Genomic DNA, 21,748 nt, shown 5'->3' on the forward strand with positions numbered 1-21,748 from the left:
ACCTTACCACAATGGAAATCATCAACATTTCCAGCTCGGGTCTACTCCAAAACCTTGCTGAGGCACCACTTGACCACCGGGTCAACTGAGCAGGCACAGCACCTTGGAAACTCCCGTGTGTGTTTGTTCTGGGAGCTCATCCAGCATGGCTTTTCTTGACCAGACACAACCCTGACTTGCTCTTGAGATACGAAGAGCTCTCAGACTACAATGATTTGACATGCACCAGTGACATGTATTATCAATCCAAACTAGACTGGTGTTATTTATGCACCAACATAACTGTGCTTGTCCTGCACATGGGATGGGGTCATGGGTTTGTAAACTGTGATAGGAATCCAGCCTTCTTTATGAGCCTGTCGGGCACTCAGTATGTGCACAGCACTCTGTAAGCAACAAAAATAGACATGTTGCCTACTGCTGGATCTCAGAAATATCAGGACGCCCTTGGTAAGAGGGAAGCATGCCCAGGTGACCTTGAGCACAGCACAGTGCCTGTCCTCTGCTCTCCCCTTTCAGGCACAGAGCAGGAGCCACTGCCACAGGAGCTCTCCTCCATCCCAGGGAGCGCTGCATTTTTTAGGGGCACGAGCTGAGGAGCGCTTGAGCGCCCTGAGGCCGGGAGGTGAGAGTGGGAACAGGGAGCCCACACACGAGCACGAGCGATTACAGCGGATTTTCCTTCAAACGGCGAGACCCAGGCACACAGCTCTCCCGGGGGACGCTCCCCCTTGGCTCCGGCCTTGCGGCGCGGCGGGAGCTGCCCTCCCGCGTTCCCCGCCGCTCAGCGCGGTACGGCCGGGCGGCGAGGACGCGGTGCCGGGCACGGGGGTCGGAGCGGGGCGCGCAGCCCCATCCGCCGGGCGAGAGCGCCGCGCTCCCCCGCGGCCGCGGAGGGGACTCCCGGGAGGGCCCGGCTGGCGCGGGGCGGAAGCGGCCCATCCCGCCGCCGTGCCTGGGGAGGGTCCCCCGGGCCGCCACCGCACGCGGGAGACGGTGCCGCCCCTCGCAGGCTCCCAGGCAGCCGGGCACGGGTGTTCCCGCGGGAAGCGGCGGCCTCTCCGGTGCGGGTGGAGCGCCAGGCCCCGCGGGGCTCGGGCGGCCGGGCGGCGGGGCCGTCTCCCCCTCCGCGGCGGGAGCGGAGTGCGGCGGCCCGCGGAGGGGGCGGGGAGGATGACTTCATGCCGCCGGAGCGCCGTGAATTTAGGAGCAGCAGCTGCCGCCGCCGCCGCCGGCGGGATGTGGGGGTGAAGTGACAGCGGGAGCTGCCGCCGGCTGAGGGAGGAATAGCGCTGGGCACCCGCCGAGTCCAGGGGCTCTGGGCCGCCACCAGCAGCCGCTGCGGGAGAGAGGGAGGGAGGCAGGAAGATGCGCTGAGCCGGTCGCTGAAAGGTGAGCAGGAGCTGCCGGGCGCGGGGGCGGGTGGCGAGCGCTGCGGCGCTGCCCGGCCGGGGGAACGTGGTGCTGCCGCTGCGAGCCCCCGCTTCGGCTCTGCCGGCTGCCCACCCGGACAGCGTCTGGAGCGGTGCTGGGGCTCGTAGCTTCCTTCTCCTCCCTTCTGCCGTGGTTCCCTCCAAAAGCGGCAAGGCTGCCCTCTCTGAAGCGCCACAGTGTTGCGTTTTATCTTCCGTGGGCAGGATGTGCCCTGGCTCGGTGCCTGCTCCCCGCTCGGCGGCCCGGGCTGCACTCCGTGCCCGAGTCGGGGGCACCCTGTCAGTGGCGTAGCACAGGACGGGGGCGAGAGCGGGAGGGCTGCGACAGGTGCGGGATTGCGCCCCGGACTGCCCGGGCTCCCCCCAGTCCGATGCGCGTTCCTCAAGTGACGGGGAAGACATCTTGGGGCAGAAGGGCTTCAGGGGAGCAGAAGCAGAAAAAGATGTCATCTCTTACACATTCCTGGATTTGGACGTCGCTTCGCAGGGAACCAAAGAGTGTAGAAGTTGGGAGAACAGGCCCTTACGCCAAAATGGATTCTGTCGTCTTCTTCGAAGACTTCTGTGGTTTTCTCCTTTTATTAATTTTTATCATCTAGCCCAAGGTTTGCAACAAACAAAATAGCAGCAGAATTCAAATGCTTTGTTTGTTAATGGAAGAATTAGTGAGTTGCTGTTCCATCATATCACCTGTAGAAGTGGAAAAAACAAGAATGCATGCATATTGTAGCTTGGCTGTTGACATTGCACATCGTGGTATGTACATACGTCTTAACATCAAATGAATAGTGCTTTGGAATTGAGAAGAAGGAAAAAAATCTGCCTGACCTATTTCTGTGCCTGATACACTGGTGGGTTTTGTTGGGTTTTTGTGTTGGTCGGTTTTTATGTTTTGTGTAACTTTGTTCTGTTTTCAAAAGGAAAACTTGCCCTGAAGCAGATATGGCAATACAGGAGGTGGGTGTGCAGAGGCAGCTCATTAGAATAAGCACTATCTGTGTATGTAATGGTTAATGGCTCTATGTGGTTTGGAAATGGAAGCAATGACTGTGTCTCTGGGAAGTAAAGAATTGGGAATTAATCTGTTCTTAATGAAAAAGCAAGCAGACTACTGGAAGCTGAAGGTTATTTTATTCAATGTCTATTTACCTGTATATTCATCTTCAAGGATCCTGTTTCCCAAGCGTTCACAGAGAAGCTCAGACAGTTGAGGGATTCTTGGTTGTGGCTGAAGCCTCTGGTCATGGTGCTAGAATGACAGAAGTAATACTTAGGGAGGTAACAGGCAGTTGCTTTGTTTGTTGTCATTATTTCTGGGAAGATGTTTAAATACAGTCAGTACTGTTGCTGGGTATGCAGAAGGCAAATGACAGCTACAGAGACAGAAAATGTGTATAAAAAACAATTGAGGCTTCACAAGGCTGAAACAAAGAGCGAGTGATGAATTGCAGAGTCAGAAATCAGTTCAACAGACAAATCCTTTCTCTGAAACACAGTTATTAACTATGATCATGTATAGGCTTGTTGCTTTAAGCGTGTCATGGCACATGCAATGTATGTATTTCAAATTAGAAAAAAAAGTCTCATTTTGTCAAACCTGTATCTTTCATCTACCATACATTTATTTTGCTCCTGTAAAACACTTGGAAGGATTGGTTAGGACATTTCTATTGGCTTTTCCTTTCTAGAATTAAGCATGGCTGGCTGTTTCAGAGGTTGCAATGTTTTTGTAGTGTTTGGCTGATTTCTTCTCTAGTTGCATTTGATTGGAAAAAAAACCCATGTAGCTGAGTCCAGATGCTTCACATATTAGCCCACCCATTCTACAAAAAGTCAATTTCTTCACTGAAGTGAAGAAATCATGTAATGGCCTCCCAGGCAGTTGTTGCAAGCACAGGGTAGTGTGAGTACTCACTAATGTTGACACAATGTTATCACAGCAAATTTAACTCTTTGTGCTTCCTGACAAACCTAATATTTCAAGACCCTTAGTTAACATTTTTTTAAAACAATACGGTTGCAGAGATGAAGCAGTGGTTGACCAAGAACACGACTGTAAACTTAAGTTACTTCTGTTTTTATCTTGTGTACTCTAAAGGCAAGTGGTGTAATGTGCATTTTCATTGAAAAAAAAGTATATCTAATTATTGATGGGAGTTTAGTTCAATGGTGTAACTGATGTAAATCCACTTCCTACAGATTTCTTTCCCATAATTCTACTTGCTCCTTCTGTTACTGTAACTTCCATACTCCTGCCAACCAAAGAAAAGTGTTTTTATTGTGGTTAAATGGGGCAACAGCACCACTGACTGGAAGAACAGCCTAGTTGGCCAGCTGGTTGGTGCCAGACAGACTGGGTAGCAGCTGAGATTTAGTTGTCTTTTCCTCAGAGGTTCTGCTATTTTGGAACACTTCGTCTGGGTTTGTTCTTCAGATTTGCAAGAGCTTAATTATTTTTGAGGTTTCTGGGTTGCCGTCGGCCTTTGAACCAGCAGGTTCACTTATGCAGTTTTATTAGTGGGGACCAGATGGGTATGTTTGCAAAAGGCTTGTTTCCTTAGTAGAACACACTGGAAAACCCAGTGACCTTGAATGCACTTGAAGTTGCAGAGGTTTGATTTCACTTGTGGTCCTTTCCAAGGGCTGAGATGAAACACTACAGTTAAATACTTTTTCTATTATTATGAGAATTTTAAAAATGATGTTTCCAAGTGCTGTTTGAACTAACTGAAATGACCGTGTTTCAGAGCAAGCAGGTCATTTTTCACTTACGTTGCTAGTAGGCTTTCAGTTGGATTATTTTTTCCAATTTAAGAATTCTATAAAAAAAGGCTTGAGCAGGGTAAAAGGGGACAGATATTACACAATGAACTTAAAACTATGTACTTCAGCATGTTCAAACAATCAAGAGTATTTCAACAACAGTGATACCATTTTTATTTTGAAGAACAAATGCATTCACACTTTCCAAATGCATGTCCTTCATGTGCAATAGCTCATGTTTCTGGGAGAGAAAAAAATGATTTCTGAAAAATAAATGCCAGACACAAACTAAAACTTTGTCTCCTACTATGCAATTGGATTTCATGCTGGACTAATTGTCAATAGGGGATCTTTATGTGAGTGCCCAGTCAACTGCAAAGGTAGCAATCATTAAGGAGAACTAACAGTTTTATCCATTTATAATATATTAGTGGTGGCAACAAGACAAGTATTGATTATCTTTTAATTTTGAATGTGACACAGTAAAGTAAGTCAGCACTTCACAACCCAAATAAAAAGCCCCTGAGTTTAATATGAAATATGGAGACAGAAATGCAGAGTTCATGTATGCTTCTTGCAAAAGAAAGCTGATTGAAGCCTTTCCCTTGAAGGGGACTGTGTGTAAACAGCAGCACAAGCATGGATCTATTTATGTGTATTGCTTTCATGATGTATTGAGAAAGTCTCTGTATTGTCTACTCTTAGAAAATCACTTTATTGAAAAAACATAAAAGAAAGGATCTGATTATACAGGAACTGTATGTTTCCAGTATATATCGCAGTCTTAAAATATAATCATATCAGAGGAGAAAGTCACACAAAATGGACTCTTATAGGACAGTTGGTGCAAATGTCCCAGCCAAATGCCAGATCAAAAATTTTCTTTTCTTTTTCGTTTAATTCTTATGGTAGAACCAATAAGGTATGATAGTGGGTTTTGTCTTTCCTAACATACTGAAGACATGCTGCATTTCTGAGCTGGTCATATTCTGTGATTGTAAAGCAATTCCAGGGTATCTCTGCTCTTCTTCCCTGGCTGAACCAAGTATAAAACATGAACTCTGAGGAAGAGCTGTAGTAGAAGAATTTCCATGTCAGCTGGGGTGTAGTTCTCTCTAGCAGAATTTGGTTTGTTTTCTAGCCTTTATTAAAATTAATTTTAAAATTGGCTACACTGCTGTTCTTTGCCTTTACAGGACTCATGGGGAATTTAACCTGCCTTTATGGCAACTGCCTGGTCTCTGCACAGCTCTGTATCCCTTTCTGCACTCATGTCCCAATGATTCATCAGATGTAATGGGCAAATAGGTCTAATGACAACATACAGTCTTAGTTTCTCTTACTTCGACTGCTTTTTCTTGGTCACATTTTTGTTCTAGCAACTATTCCAAAGATCCAAAGGTATATCGAAGTTATCTTGGCAGCTGTTAGCTAGCCCATGAAATGTGCTGCAGCTTTAATGAGATCATATAGATCTTAATATATCCATATAATTATATATATTACATAATATATATATTTGCTAGCTATTCACTTATTTGCCTTCTACCTCCTACAGAATTCCAGTTACACATATGGTGAGCATATAACTGTGGTGAAACGATCTCACCACCTGTTGTTTTAAAATAGCACAGATGCTTATTAATGGTCCTTCCATGATACTGTTTATAGTACATGTTAAACCTCACTTAAAATACTGTGGATCATGTTGGTAAAGGATATTATTACTTCAGCAGCAGCCTTAAATTGATTCCTGTTCAGCATCTTGACTTGTTGGTCGTTGGTAGGTAGGAGAGAGGTAAACTCCACAGAAGAGTCAAAGCTGTGATGCTCATTGAGTGAGCTGTCATGGAATCCTTCACAAGGTGTTCTGTGGAAGTGCCTGCTGCCTTTTGGATAACTAGTCAACCCCAAGATCTGCAAAAATCATGAGCACACAGATTGGCTAACTCATAAGTCTTGTGCTCAGCTGATATGAATTCCTTCAGGCCAAGCTCAGCAGCACTTTCACACTTCAAAGCAAGGGAAAGTAAATAATTGCAGAACTTTAACCTTGACCAAGACTGTTGCCTAATGTATATGTATCTTTTTGTCATGGAAAAGTCATTTCTAAACTGACTAAATTAAGTTTAGGTGTATAAATATTCCATTAACTCCTGGGTTTTTTTGTTCAATCTCAGGAGTCACTGGGATTCTCAGTTTTGCTTTCAAACAATTTCTAGAGTTATTCTTAATATTTCTGCTCTGCATTTCTACAACTCTACATTTGTTTTGGAATTTTTTTTTTTTTGGTCTAACCCAGTCAAAGTAGAAGTTAAAAATGTATCTCTCCTTTGAAATCATCTATCCACAAGTAGACCAAGAAAAATTCTTGATGTTAAGTGTCAGTTCGCTGAGATGTATATTTGAAAGTGCAGTCAGGCTAAACAGATTCAGCTACTTTCAACCTTCTCAAGGTGCTTCCTTGAGGCACAGAAAGTTCTTGATATTTGTATGTTGCTAACGAATTCCAAGAAAACACTTTTATATACTGAAAAAAAATATATAACAGAAAAAGGAACGAAAGATGGGTCTCATTCAAGTTTAGCAAAAACTCCTCATAACTAGTAGGATGAGTAGCTCTGGATTTTTTGTGATTTTTTTTTTTTAATGAAAAATATATATGAAAACTTTTTTTCCTGTGGTACCTGACAGATGGCATTGATTATTTGTGTTTAGTATTGCTAATAAATTAAAGAAATAGTTGTTCACACTAAACAGTGACTGTCAGATGCCAGTTCCAATTATACAGGATGGGCAAAAACCTCTTCTTGTTCAGTAGAAAAACTCCATGGCATATTACAGTGTAGCTTGTAAGAATATAAGTCTGCTATTAAAATAAGATGGCTGGCAAAATTCCAGTAAAGGATGCTTAGAGAAGTAATGAATAAATTAGGTGGAGTAATCATCTTTTGATACAGCCTCCCAGTGTTTGGTGCTCAGCATTGATTAGCAGTTCTGTGGGCATAAAGCAATGTTTGCACTATTCGATTTAATTGCAGGAGGCATCATGTCCTCACTGCATGTGTTCGTTGATCTGATTTCTGTTCACAGGCTCCACAGTATCCTTTGGCATGATTCAGAGCATGTGGAGTGTAAGGAAGAAAGTCTCTTTGTTTTCCCTTAAAATTTGTTGCCTAATGGTTTAATTGGGGGCCTTTTTAATTGACATGATGTGAGTAATGTTAAACACTTGGGTTTTTTTCAGTTTCTCACAAGTCAAGATTTTCTGTCACACTCTTTTTCCTCAAGAACAGAATTGCCTTCCTATATGTACTCATTCTGCACATATGGACTCTATTTCATATTTGTTTTATTCTTTGACGCTATTTTTATACTTCCTGAAAATTTTTTCTGATGTGCAGAATTCAGAAACTCTACTTAGTAGAACAATAATTTCATATTTATGTCCCATTTCTTTCCCATTTTTTTCACTATGCTTATTTTTTCCAATTACTAATTGCGCTTCAATTGGGCTGAAACTTGTGTCCCTATGAGGGTCCTTTTCATTGTAGGATCAATACAATAATATGTTTGCATGACTTTAAGGTACTGGTGCCATTAGCAGGAGACAAAAGAGCTGATAGCTGGATATCAAAAATGCATTTTAAATGTAAGAAAGAACAAACTGTAGTGTGTAACCTTACAGAGAAATTCAGTCATAAACCCTTCCTTTGTTTTCTGTTACTGTTGTTTTAAAATAGTTGGATGATGGCAGCTTTACTGAGTTGGGCTAATGTTTTTGAGCTCAGACCTAGGAAGCAGAAAATAAGTGAATAGGATTTGTTAATGCATATAAGAACTGGAGCATGTGAAAATAATTCATACTCTAAAAGGCAGGCATAATGTGAAACACTTTATTAAAAAAAAAAAAAAAAAAAAAAAACAACAAACCACACAAAACCAAAAATAGTCTGCTGAATTTTAAGTAACTGTTATTTGAAAGGTCTCATGGAGTCAAAACGTGATAAGAGATGTGAATGGAGTCTGCATAAATATAGAAGCTGTATGACTTGAGAAAGAGACATAGCTCATCAAAATGATTACAACATGCCTTTAAAGCCTAAGGGAACTACAGCTTTTTGTCAGTGAAATAAGCCCATTTTATCATATATTTGTTTATATACAAGCTAATAATGTTTCCAAACACCAAAACCTTTTCCAAGCAAAATATTTGTCCTGAATAGGGAGTTCTCTTAAGTTATTCTGAATAGCTTGAGGCTTTATGGAACACTTTTTTTCTTTTTTTTTTTCTTAAACATCCTTTGCTTATGTGTTTATTTGCCTGCAGGGCATACAGGTGCTGATTTACTGAATGGCAGCTATAATATTATACAATAGTAAGAATTGTATTGATGCCAGTGTCATTCACTCTAAGTGACAATATGCAAAAATAATGCCACCACTGCTACATGTCCTTTCAAAGTCTAATTTTTCTGTCTATACCTAACGTGGTACTACTTGGGGCTGACTGAGGCAATGGCAATATTCTCTTCAATTTTACAAAAGCAAAATCCCTGCTACATTGTGAAAAACAGGTGCAAAGCCTTCAGTCATCCCCAACTTGTGCACAAAGCATCTCCAAAACAGATAAAGTTTGAATGGGTATTTATAGAAGATGAACATGATAGCCTGCACCCAGAGGAACACAGATACTGTATAAGAAATTTAAGCATGTAATATCACTTCCTTGCTGATACTTTAGTATTCATTACATGTTCATGTAACAGTAGGCTTTTAATACTAGCTAATAATGGGGAATGACTTCATTAGCATTTAAGGAAGGAATTGAAAGTGTTTTGCATGGTGTAATTCAGTAGCCAATTGTCACTCTAGAAGATACTTTTCAACTTTACACTCTGCGCTCTTAGGGAATTGCTGTACAGACCAAAGAGCAAGAAGAAACATTTTTGTTATCCTCTTTTTCTCGAATACTGGCAAAATGTATTATTTATGTAGCCCCTTTCATCATGGAAGATCTCAAAATGCTTTTCAGCACTTCCATTTTCATTGACAATATTTGGAAATAAGGGATGAAAGCTGTTATTTAAACATTGTTTTCCCACAGTTGTATAGCCAATAAGACTGCAGATCAGGGAGTTACTTATGCAAATCTCCAGAAAAAGGTACTGATTTCTGATGACTGCTGCAGCATGCTGAGCTGTGGTATTTCCTTCCAGGCAGAAAATTCTCTTTCCTTTCACTTTTGTGCCTCATAGAAGCAATTTTTGAAGACCATTCATCCGTTAAAGACTGCTGCTCTGCTTGTTAAGCAGAGTTTCTAGTGGGATAACACACTATGCACATATATTTTGTGTAAGTTTTCTAGGTCCTCCAAGTCCACTCTTTGTTTGCATTTCTGTTCTTCCATGCTCCTCTAGCATTCTTGGTCTGGTGAAGTCAGGGACTGGTACTTGTTTTGGAAGTGTATTTTTCCACTGAATCTTTTAGTGTAAAATTTTTGAGTTTAAAATTGTCCCTTTTGGTAGCACAATATTTCTTAACTACTGTCTTGAACGTTTATTTGGAGTCTAACAGGTTGCATATGTTAAATAACTGAATATGATTTCTTAAGCCAACTACAAGGCAGAATTCTAGAAAGAAGAAAACTTTAGCACTGTTCTGAGGTCAGTATCCAAATGAATGCCTATTTTCCTGTTATGGTATGTTGCTTTAATTTCCTGGAGCAATGGGAGAAAAAGAAGTGGCGAAAACATTCCAAGTTTCCTCTGCTTTCCAGACTGTGTATTCTGAACACTGTGTATTTTTTGATCCTAAGGCACCACCTGAGCATTTCATTTTGCTGTCCAAGCATGTTTCTGGCAAGTAAGCTCTTCTATCCAGCTCCTCTTGAGAGGAGCAGTTGCCTGTGTCTCTGTGCTTAATAGTGATTCATTACACTCTCAGGGCTCATCTTCAGTGTCATCTTTCATAATTCTATTCTTGTATGAATTTTGGTGGCAAGTATGAAGTTTCTGCGTTTGGGTGGGGGGTTTTTTGTGGCTGGCTGTCAGCAGGATCAGAGTTGCAATCTTTGCTTTCAGTTAAACAATGTCTGTGAGTACTGCTGAGGACTAGGACAGTTTCATACATGACCGTTAAACTGTTGCCGAGGCTTTTTGTGCATTTTTGACTTATGTCAACTTGTTCTTCCAAAGAAGGCAAAACTTGTTCTGGGAATTGTTGTGGGTTAGATGGCATTTCCCAGCAGGTGATTTGAATGTTGTTCAGAAAATAAATTCTCCTTTTAGTTTACCTGACTCTCCTTTGATGTGGCTGCTGTTGAGGCAGGCCACATTTTTAGCTAATTTGTCTGGCTTTTCTCTGCTCAAACTGCTGAAAACAGTGGAAGCTTTCTATGCATCCTGTGATACCTGTCTTTCAGCTAATGTTGCTTCTATGACATTCTTCTTGAACACTTAATCATATCTGCTATTTGTTCTGTTGAAAGAAACTTCAAATTCCTATCCCCCTTTCTGAAGTATTCCTGTTCTGCTCATAGAGTAGTAATTTCAGTAAAGTGTTCTACTTTGTATCTCTTTTTGAGCATATTTAAAAGCCTTTTTAAGGAAAGCAGAAATATTTTGGAGTATTGTGGTTTTCATAGTAACAGGTGTAGATACTTTCAGTAGTTTTACTTTCTGCATGTGGGGTTTTTTTGTGAGAGATGTGACAATCCAAGATAAGTCATAATTTAGCACCTTAAATTTCTGGATTATCCCTATATAATCCCTATTCTAATTTATAATGTAATTAACATTCTGATAACAGTGGCCAAAATACTAGACTTTTCTTTGTCTCCAAGATGCCTCTGTTGTAAGAGATTCTTTTGTAAGTAAGGACATTAATGTGGACAGGTTGGAAAGTTGATAATGGGAGTTAAATGTCACCAGAAGAGTGGGAGGGTGGATCTGGTGCATGTCCTTCTAGATGAGTCAAAAATATAATATCTAAAAACTCAATTGTATATATGTAGTCATGTTGATACACATTATCAGTTGTTTGTCCAGTGGCTGACTTTTTCTCTCTTCTTCCATATGAGGTGCCATCTCTGGAACTAACAAGTGTCAGCCCAATATGAGTGAAGGAGTAGTTCCTTTTACGAAGATTAGTAATAGCAATTTGAGTAACCCGAATTAAAGGTACCTGTGATCTCCACTCTAAACTTTTCCTCTCCTTTTTTCTTTTCTGCATGTATATGTATTTGGGTATTAGTTAGGTGCTTCTATCTTACGGTTTGAGCATAAAGACTTCTTACGCAAGCTAAGAAACAAAGACTTCTGTGTTGGGTTTTTTAATTTTGTTTTTCTTATAGGTTTCTACTGTTCTCTCCAACTAGCCAGCTCACTGAAAGCCAAAGTCTTATACTTGGCTTGACGGTTGTTTTTGTCTAACCCAGCTGATGTATCACTAAAGGAAAAAGTATTCAGAGAAGCATGAAAAGATTCAGTAGGATTAAATAGCAAAGAATATTTTATTCCATGCAGGAGCAGCCATTGAAAGCTAAAAGCAAGCTAAAGAAAGAGCCATTAATTGTGGGAAGTTAATGTAAAATGGGAATCATGAGAGATAATTTTTCAAATCCTTTCAGCTACTGCACACATTGAATCAGAGGTCTTAGGTTTACAAGTGATCAAGTATAAAGAGAGATAGAAAAGAAGCCTATTAGGGATAAAGTAAAATTGTTGAAGTGGCCGATACATACCTGCCCAAAATCAGCTGAGTGTGAAAAGACTCTCTTCTTTCCTACCCTTGAGGACGGTTTTAGACACATTTGACCAGAAATGTTGCTTATTTAAGGTGGCATGAATGACATCTGAGAGTGAGACAGAGATGAAGTCAGTATCCATGTGGTTCTATAAATAAAGAAGGTTGCCTGCAAGGCCTTGCTGAATGCTGGCTTGTCTGTTAACTGAAAGGGCTAACTCTTCACAAGTTTAATTCAAGTTTTATTCCTTCAAGCACTTGATTGTTCAAAACTAAGCCAAGGCAGAACATTGGTTACTTTCTTTTTGTATTTCTCCTTCCCTATTTACTGATTGCTTCCAGAGCTTCACGTCAAACTTGATGAAAACATAATTCTCTCTTTTGTAGTCATTTGCTTGATTTCACCTGGGAAATCTTCACACAACTGTATCTGACAATAACCAGTTACTCCTGAAGGATCCTTTGTCATCCTCTAAAAATTCTTTTGTCTCTGAACACAAGAGGAATAAACAAAGACTTGAATAAGCTCTAAAGTTCCAACCGAGTGCTTCATCGTGTGCACTTGGGTAATCCACAGCACAATTACTTGGACTGTGCACATGTGCATGTCTTTGCATGGAAACTGGAATGATGGTGCAGAGAATGGGAATGCCTAGGTCTCATCCTGACATTTTATCATGACAAGTCTGCAAAGTAATTGTGAAACATGCAACTTTAATGTTTTGTCTCGCTCACTGGCACATTTTGCTGCCAATTTTCTTTTAAAAAAAGAAGGTAGACTTCTTTCTTTAAAAAAATTCTTATAATTTAAAAAATTACAAAAGCTAGTCTGCTACCTGCACTGAGTAATACTTCAACTGTTTCATTTGCTGGAGCGGGTCCAGTAGGATCTATCAGAAAGCATGGTTTAGCCCTAGTTTTCTCATGAAAATACCTGTTTTGGCAAGTAGTTTCTATTTCCACAATTGCTGGGAAGAGGACGTACTTGATGCTTTCCCATCTATCTGAAGCTGAATAGAAAGTTTTACACTTATGTGGCTTATCTCAACGTGCAAGCTTTCTACCAGGTGCTTTGAGGGAGCTAAAATTGTGTTCCTTCAAGCAACCCATTTCAGAAAGAAAGTAGTTAACCAAATTGTTATTTGTAGTTTTCTCTACTCAAAGTGCCTTTTTGAAAAGATACTTCACCTAATAACTGAAATTATTTTGACTCCTTCCTCAAGCTTCCTGGGAGAAGACATAGGCCAGAGAGTTTTTATATTCAAGGGAGAATTTTCTACAAGCTTTTGATGAAGTCCACTTATTTCTATGGAACATTTGTGGTATTCTTCTCATCTTCAGATGGCATCTGTGACAAATTTTCTAGTCTTTTTCTCTTACTATGTGTATATAAGCTACCAAAAAGAGTGGAATTTATTTGTGCCACATTGTTGGATAAACTTTCTTAAAAAAAACCCAAGCGTCACTCAAATTTAAATTTAACTGTTCACCATTCCTTCTTCCATGCTTCTGTACTCTTCACTTATATTTTTTTGGAATAGCAAGGAAATGACAGAAGTCAAAAGAAAGCTAATCTAAGATCTTCTACAAAAAAAAGGTGAATATAGTGACTTAGTTACCAAGATCTGTTGAGCTGATAAATCAAAACAATAGAAAAAGCAAAGCTGTACGTGTAAAGTATATTGAAGGACAGGATTATAATTCATGCAGATCACTGATGGCTAATGAAAAAAGATCGTGTCAAAGAGACTCTGACATGCTGGCTTTACATATTTTGGAGGTTACAAAAAATACACTCTTAAGCCTATTTTACTTGGTGAAAACTGAAGTTGAGGCTATTTCCCATATTCCAGGCAAACACGGTGGTGGTTTCAGCACTGTTCAGCATTCAGGTGTTTTCAGTTCATACCTATGACTTACCCACTGCAGCTTTTTTTGTACCATTCGTGAGGAATAACTTCCCAAAAAGTAGTTCATAGTGGTGTTTAGATCAGTACTGGCCCAGACGGTAAGCAGCTCCTCCTGTGTCCACTGTGAAAAGATTCCTAGAAGATGAGTTAAGAGTCTTACCTCCTCAGAAAATACCAGTATCTATTTGAAGGAAAATGCCTGGTTTTCCCTTTTTTTCTTCTGTCTCTGCAATGGTTTGCAATATTTGTAAGTGTTCCGTTACCTTTCTCTCTTCCCTGACTACCACCCTGCTCCCTCACCCGCCCCACCAAGAAATAAAAGCAAGAGGGAAGTTTTTCCTACAGCAGAGAGTAGAAGCAGAATTCAGAATTCAAAAGAGCTGTGAATAACTGGAGAGCTGATTTCATAGAGCTGATTTGCACCAGTTGAAAAAAATTGTTTACTGATAACTTACCTTGACACAAATCTTTCTTTTGAAATAGAATTCTGAAACCAAAGAAATGCAAACTAAGTTTACTTGTTAAAAAGTGTTGGTACTCAGAATATATAAGTATAGCAAATTTCTCAACAGTATCTTAAAAATACTTCTTCATAAGACTCACTAAGAATGTTTGTTAGCTGAATTCAAAGGCAGCACAAACCAGATTGAGTTCTACCAGACCATCTAAAAAACCTGCATGACGAGTGCTATTTTGTCTGTCTACATCTAATGCATCTGTGATCCTGTTCATTGCAAACTTATATAATAAATCCACTAAAATGGTCCCTTTCTTGCTGTAAAACTATGAAACTGTTGAAACACTGAAACTGGACATTTCTGTTTCTTTCCATATGACTCATCACTTTGTTTGCCTCATTTAAATGTTTTACAACTCATTAATTTCTTCTCATTATTTTGTGTGTCTTAGTTCTTTCTACTTTGTTTGTACTGGGCAATAAGAACTCTGTTTTATTTGTCTTTCTGCATTTCAAACTTTGGTACAGGCTGCTCTCCATTTCAGCTCCTTGTTCCATCTACAACAGAGTAAGATTCTTCCAGACATCAGCGTGTTGCCTAAAAATCAAGAGGGTGGTTTAATGTCCCACTATCTTCCCTACTCCTCTTGCGGGAGATATAGTGAAATCTTGACTGCTGTGAAAACAGCTGCCTGCCAGCTGTGCCACATGCATGTTACCTAGTACCATGACGAGAACCTCTTGTATCTGTTGCAGTCAGAGGATGCTGGCTGGGTCTTTCAAATTATTGAAAATGGCACATGAGACACAAGATGAAGAAATGCAAAGAAAAAGCTCACCAATTATAATGAACAAGGTCTTTCAAGAAGTCTCTGAGAAGCAGCTTAAGAAAAAAAAACCAAACCAACACAAACCAAAAAGCACTGAAAAAACCCCAAACACCAAACAAAAAGTCCCCAAACCCTCCCACTTTAGAACATACTTATTTTTCAGTGCTGTGGTTGGAACACCATATGAGAGTTCCTTTTGCAGAATCCTTTGTTTTCAGCCTCTAGCAGTTCCAGATCACTCTGTGTTTGTATCCCTCCCCCTTCTTCTTGTTTTCCCTCAAAGAACAAATATGAAGGTCAGGTCTGGGCTCAGACCATATATGTGAGTGATTGATTTTTCCTATACACCTACAGCTTTTTTTCCTAACTTCCTTTACAAAATCCTAAGATGAGGGAACCTCTCTGCAAAAATGCATAATTAAGTCATTTTTTCCAGATGCTATTAACAGATACAATTTCTTATTAGTTTTTTATTTTACTACTTCAAAAATTCTTTTAAAAAGAAAACCTTATTTCAATGTCTGCTTGCCCTTTGTGTTCCAAAGGCTCGCTTGTGGGCCAGTTTATAAAGGAGATCATGGTTCTGCCTCTTGTACTTTGCTACTGAGCTTGTAGGTATAGTATATATGTAAGACTTTATTAGATAGAATATGTATATGCATTAAAAGCAAAATGCATAACAGCCTTTAAGCTATCATCAAGCTGAAGGCCAGAGAATGTGTGTTCTTGCAAGTTTAGGAGTTAAGTATGCAAATCCTCAGCTTCTCTTGAGATATTATATTTTTTTAACTGTATGGGTAGAATCTGATGAGAATTCAGCCTGTGAAAATTCTCCAGTAAAGTTAATTAAAGCTGGTATCCTGAGAACACTTTGCATTAATTTTGAATTAGATTATACTTTTACTTTCTGCACTCTTAAGTAATCACATCTTAATGATTACTCAATCTATAGCACTGTTTGGGGCTTAAAAATATCAAGGGGTATATTCCTAATTGAATGCTGGTATGTGGGAGAGGAGGGGTAGGTAGATATTGGTCCCCTTTTCTAAAGGGGAAACAGATTCCGAGCAGAAGGCTGAGAAAGAGGAAAAGGGCAGCTGGTCCTTCAGGACAAGAAATGGCAGCAGAAGGGAGGCAGCAAAGTAATTAACAGGTCTTTCTCCAGATGAGAAGGTGGTCTTTACTGTGCCTAATTACGCAGGCAGTAATTTAAAACATGCTGTCTTGTCTCACAGTTGGATCTTGCAGTGCCTGGTTCATGCAGGCAGCCTCCTGGAGTCTCAGGCCTGTAAGCAGAAACCCAGGTAGTCTTTGCCTGAGACCACAAGCTGAGAGGACAGATTTCTTGTGAAGAGTTAGAACTCTCATCCTTTTTTGGATTAATGTCGTAGTTTAATCCTTTGTAGATTAATGGCTTTGGCCTGTAATGTTACTGTTTCGCATTGTACCAGGATACAAAGGAGTATCAATTTCAGTGTAAACCTGGGCTCCAGTAAGTAGAAAGTTAAAATCTGATTTTGCAAACTCTGAGCAGATATGTCATTAAATGGAAAATATTTAGTTACTTGTACTATACGTCAGGAATGGGCAAATCTAGAGCAGGCTGTACTATTGTCAGGGAATCATCTTGCTAAGACTCAGCTGTGTGTCTAAGTTGGGGGCTGTATTTCACCTACGACATGGTGATAACTTTTTAAGCTCGTTAATCATGGATTAATCAATGTTCCTGTACCCTTTGCTTCTCCAGTGCTTTTAATGAGACTGGACTCTTGAGCCAAGAAGGTATCTGGGAACTACATACAGCCTTGAGGAAACTGAATTCAAGACTCTAATCTTTCCTATTTTACTTAAAAACACTAAGAATCTAGAACTGCTGGCCAGACTCTTTGTATTTGCATACCATCTGTCTCACCTCAGATCTTGTAAGTAGGACTCTCTGATCTTGAACTTGCTAAGAGGCACCAGTGTGCCATCACAATCATTCAGACAGCTGCTACAAAAGGGATATATTTACGTGTTAACTCAAGTTTAGTGGAGCCTACAAAAAACGTGAGGCTGGAGCACATGATGTACAAGCAGGGACTGCAGGAACTGGGTTTGTCCAGCACGAGGAAGACACTACAAGACACTACAGCACTACCTGAGGAGGCATGGTGGAGATGTTATAGACTTTTCTTGGAGGCCTGCAACAAAAGGGTAAGTGGCAATAGTCACAAGTTGCAATACAAGAAATTCCAGCTAGATGTAAGGAAAATCTTCCTCTTAAAAAATGGTTTAGCACTGGTACAGCTTGGCAAAATGCTTGGGGAACCTCCACCCTTGGAGATACTCCAAATTCATCTGAAGTCCCTGAGCAACCAGACTGAAGTTTGAGGTTAGCCTACCTGTGAGCAAGTGGTTGTTGGACTCAATGGCCTCCAGATATCCCTTACAAAGTTTTTGTGTGATTCGAAGACTGCTGGTTTACTAGGTGTACCTGTACAGTCCTGACTCAGGGTCCGAATTTAACTCAAAAACCTGTGTGGAGGTAGGGAAGAAGTGAATCTCGCTGCTCATCTTCCACATAATATCTTCATTCTAAGGAAGGAGGAGACTTGGTATCCAGACTGTCCTCAGTCTCAAGGAACCCATGGACACAACCTCCAGTAAAATGTCTGTTGAAGTTGGTTTATCAGTTAGAACCGCAATTGTTTTCCTTCTGGTCCTGTGCCTTTTTGCAGACAAGGATGCCTAACTCTTTAGTCTTATGATTTGTGTGCTGAAGACTAGGAAACCTCCACTTCTGCTCCTTAGATTAAATGCGTTGATTTTAATGGTCTCTAGAGTAAAATATGTGAGCAGTTCTGGAAGTCCTCTTAGCTTTTGGTGTTATGCTTAAGACAAGCTTTTCCATCACATGGTCACTTATTTCACAGGAATAAGCTGATGTAAGATCATGCAAGAGACAGAGCTTCAGTTACACCTGAGAGTGTCCAAATGCAGCAGAGCAATGCTCAAGTGCCAAGATGAAATGGGTCTCAAACTCCTATGTGTAGAAGAGAGTGACGGCAAGCTGCTTTTCTCCTGAACCTGCAAGACATGACCACAGTCTTTTTGTGAAGAGATGATTTTTTTTTTCCATATGCTGCTGCCACATGTGAAATTCTTACTAAGACAATGAGATATGAACAAAATAAGCAATTCCATATTTAGGTATTAATGACTTTGTCATTGTTTCATGTACCTTACTCTGGTGCAGAAAAACCACAGATATGTGACAACAGGCCTTGCAAACTAAATTTATCCTTCTATAAAATCCACCCACGCAGAAGATATTCAAGAAAAGCTCCATCACATGCTGAAATCTGTGAAAATAAAAGAACCTTGGGAAGTAAATTAATTTAAATTAATAACTATATCGTTCATATTGTACTGGGGGGGAATGACACAAGAAAGCACAGAAATACATTAAAGAGTGTAGAATTTCAAGACTATTTGGGGGGTTTTTTCGTGTTTTGGTTTTTGGTTCATTTTTTAATTTTTAATTGTGAATATTGTCAACATTATTCTAGGAGACCCTGTAGCTTCTTCTCCTGAAGTGTATTCACTCTAAACAACTGCCAAAGTCCTTCTGTACAAACCTGTTAAGGAAAGATAGTGAAAAATATTCTTTCTGGATAGAGAAAACACTTATTTTCTGATTCTCAGAAAAAAATATATATATTTGGTAGTAATGTTGCTAGTGGCATAACATGAAGTAATCACTTTGTATAGAGCACAGGGGTTTTTTTATTTATGTATGCTGCACTATTATATTTTATACTTTATTTTTCCTATTTGTAACTTTATACTTAGTTTTTCCTATTTCCTACTTGCTTTCTTACAAACTATCATTGGATTGTATCTTCTAAATTCTGTCCTAATCTATTTGGTGTTAACCATGATCAGCACAATATTTTCCAGTCTTCTTCAAAGCAAATAGAAATACCCTTGTGACATAGCATGTTTCTGGGTCTGGGTGTTTTAAGGAAAAAGACATTCAGCCTTATAATGGCATAATGAGAGTAATTTTCTTAATGAAGCATGTGAGCTGACTTGAAGTGCTTACTCTTCTAGATGTACCTCATCAGGATTTGTTTCTAAGAACCTTCTTACCTGGTATCAGGCATGGTTCTGTCTCTGGACCTCCTCTGCTCTATTGTTTTAGAGTGCCCAAGATTAGTAGGAAGAATGCAGAAAAAAGAACATAATATGAAGCTGAACAGAGCAAAAATTATCTGAGTCTCGTATGGTTTTGCTTTAAAAGACTTGGTTGTTACTGTTGTAACATCTGAAAGACATAATGCTGTGCTGCTTCATTAAAACTTCATGCAGTAACATTAGAGCTCAGTGGAATCTTTAATTACCTGCTTAATAATCAAACTAAACCAGTTTGCCTGTGTTGGCAGTGTAATCATAGTCTGTATTTAATCAAATTACAGGTGGTGGCTTGTTTTGTTATTTTTTCTTGAAGTTGTCATTTAACCAGAAAGTTAACTGAAATTGTTCCAACTAAACTTCATTGGGTAAGAAGCAGTGGTTTGGTCTTGTATGTGATAAGTGGAAGAGGTGTGCTTGTGTTTCATGGAATTATGGAAGGTTGGTTTGATTTTTAACAATAAACAACCCCCCTTCTTTCTGCTTATATTCCTAGATCAAATATGGCAAATGCCTTTTCCTGTTCTACTGTTTTTATCATGAGGATGGCGTAGCACTTAATTTATCCTTGTCTTCATATAAATATCCTCTTTCGATTGTCAGGCTTGGAGAATCTGTTTACATGTTCTCAGCAGTCCAGTTGTATCTTTTTTAAGAAAAGGAAAAAAATCCTTCAGGTTTGTGTTGGGGGTTTTTTTGTGGGGAAATTTTGATTAAGTTTGATTTTATTTTCTGTTGAACCCATTAATTTTTGAAGTCCCTTAAATGGCATCCTGAAGTAGGCCAAACAAGAGGAGAACTTACGAAAAATAGCTTTAATGAACCTAAGAATCATCATGTTATATAATGTGATACATATGGAGTTTCAGGCAATAATCAAATTTGACTTTACAGATAAGTTTGTTTCATTTGGCATAAGAGTCAAATGGCTGAAAGATTTGTAGTGATTCCCAAAAAACATCTTGTCACATGTAGATGACTGCTGTCTGGTTACAAATGTGTTAATCCTGTAATGACATCATGAAAAATATCTCTGTGGAAAGGAGATTAGACATGTCAAGACATGTTTAAACTTTTATATTTCATAATTAATAACATAATTTTTAAAAAATTTCATTGATTTTAATATTTGAGTGCTAATGTTTGAATAATCCTCATAGGGTGTTGAGCAAGAAAAGTGGCAAAATACAAGAGGGAGAAAATCTTGTTTGGTTCTGAAAATCATACTTTAAAGATATTCCCGACAAAGGGTTAACAAGCAAATTACTTAGGGGGAGTAGAAGCATTTTGTGAAGAAAGATTTAAAACAGACTTTGAGTCTGAGCATGGTATAGTTAAGATGTGTCTTATCAGAATGTTATTTCATTCAGACTGCTGAAAAGCTTTCCTGAACTGAAGATACATCGTCTTTCCATTTTTAGCTTGGCTCTGATTTCATTGGAGTCTGATGAAAACAAATATGGAATGTTATCTGTTGTGCAAATATCAGTGCTATTTGTTTGAAAATACTGGCGGTGTTTCTGCTGGGTCATGAAGAGGCTGTAGGTATAAACTGTGTAGTAGCAATGGAAAATTTTGTTAAAGGGAAGGGTAGAGAAGATAATTCTTGGTGGTTGAGATAGCAAATTTCAAATGTATTGCACTAAAAGTTAGAATTTACTTACCTAAAGGTTACCTGTGGAGTACATGCTCAGTGAAGCTTTTAATCCAGTTGTAAATAGCCATGTTAGAAAATTTGGGCATTAATTGGTTAGGAGTAGAAAAAAAATGTCTTTGCCTTCTCTCTCCTGCCTCCCATATTTCTTCCCTTAATGTTTTTTAAAGTCTGACTTTAAAAAGTCAGCTGCAATCTAAGTGGGGTTTTCCTTCATCAATGTTTGGTCTTCAAATTTGCATTGTATCTTCAAATTTCATGAGTGGTGTCCTAAATTTCAACGTTACATTAAGTCAAATTTTCAGAAGTGATAAGAGGGCTTGCAGTTGCTAGTTTATTTCACTACTTAATCCTAAATACTTTTACAAAGGTTAGTTCATACTAATTTCTGAAGCATAAGGTCCTTTGTAATATCTCATGTTGGTCACCTGAAACTGAGAATATGAGTCTCTATATAGTCTAATTATTTACCCAATCTTGGCATATGGGCAAGTGTTTTCTTTTTACCTATTGTTCTTTCAGAATGTTTACTTTATGAACAAGCTAATCAATGCTTAGAGTAGACCCACAAACAAACATGTTACCTCTTGCAGTGTGTTTGCATTCTTGGCACTTCTGGCTCTTCTGAGAGGCATTAGTTCAATTGAATAATATGGTGTGATCTTGAAGAAAACTTGTAATTTAGTTTCTGTAGTGAATGCTTTCTGGGAAGTAGCCTGTAAGTTTGAAAAGCTGGTGTATACTCCTCTTTTACCTTTCTTGGTACAGAAACCTAAAAA

The 21,748-nt window shown here is 39.4% G+C and overlaps 1 protein-coding gene across 2 annotated transcripts in view; it reads left to right on the forward strand.

The window, feature by feature from the left end:
* Positions 1–555: 555 nt before the first annotated feature.
* Positions 556–21,748, forward strand: part of PKIA (cAMP-dependent protein kinase inhibitor alpha) — a 48,661-nt gene continuing 27,468 nt past the window's right edge. Inside the window, exon 1 of one of the 2 annotated variants that reach the window (XM_019289296.3) lies at positions 556–625. The gene's annotated coding sequence lies outside the window, so the exon portion shown is untranslated. Of the gene's footprint in view, positions 626–1,116; positions 1,393–21,748 lie in introns of those variants that run through there. The other variant, XM_039549121.1, reaches the window with a different exon arrangement.

Source organism: Corvus cornix, chromosome 2, assembly GCF_000738735.6.
Source record: "Corvus cornix cornix isolate S_Up_H32 chromosome 2, ASM73873v5, whole genome shotgun sequence".
Lineage (NCBI taxonomy): Eukaryota > Metazoa > Chordata > Aves > Passeriformes > Corvidae > Corvus > Corvus cornix.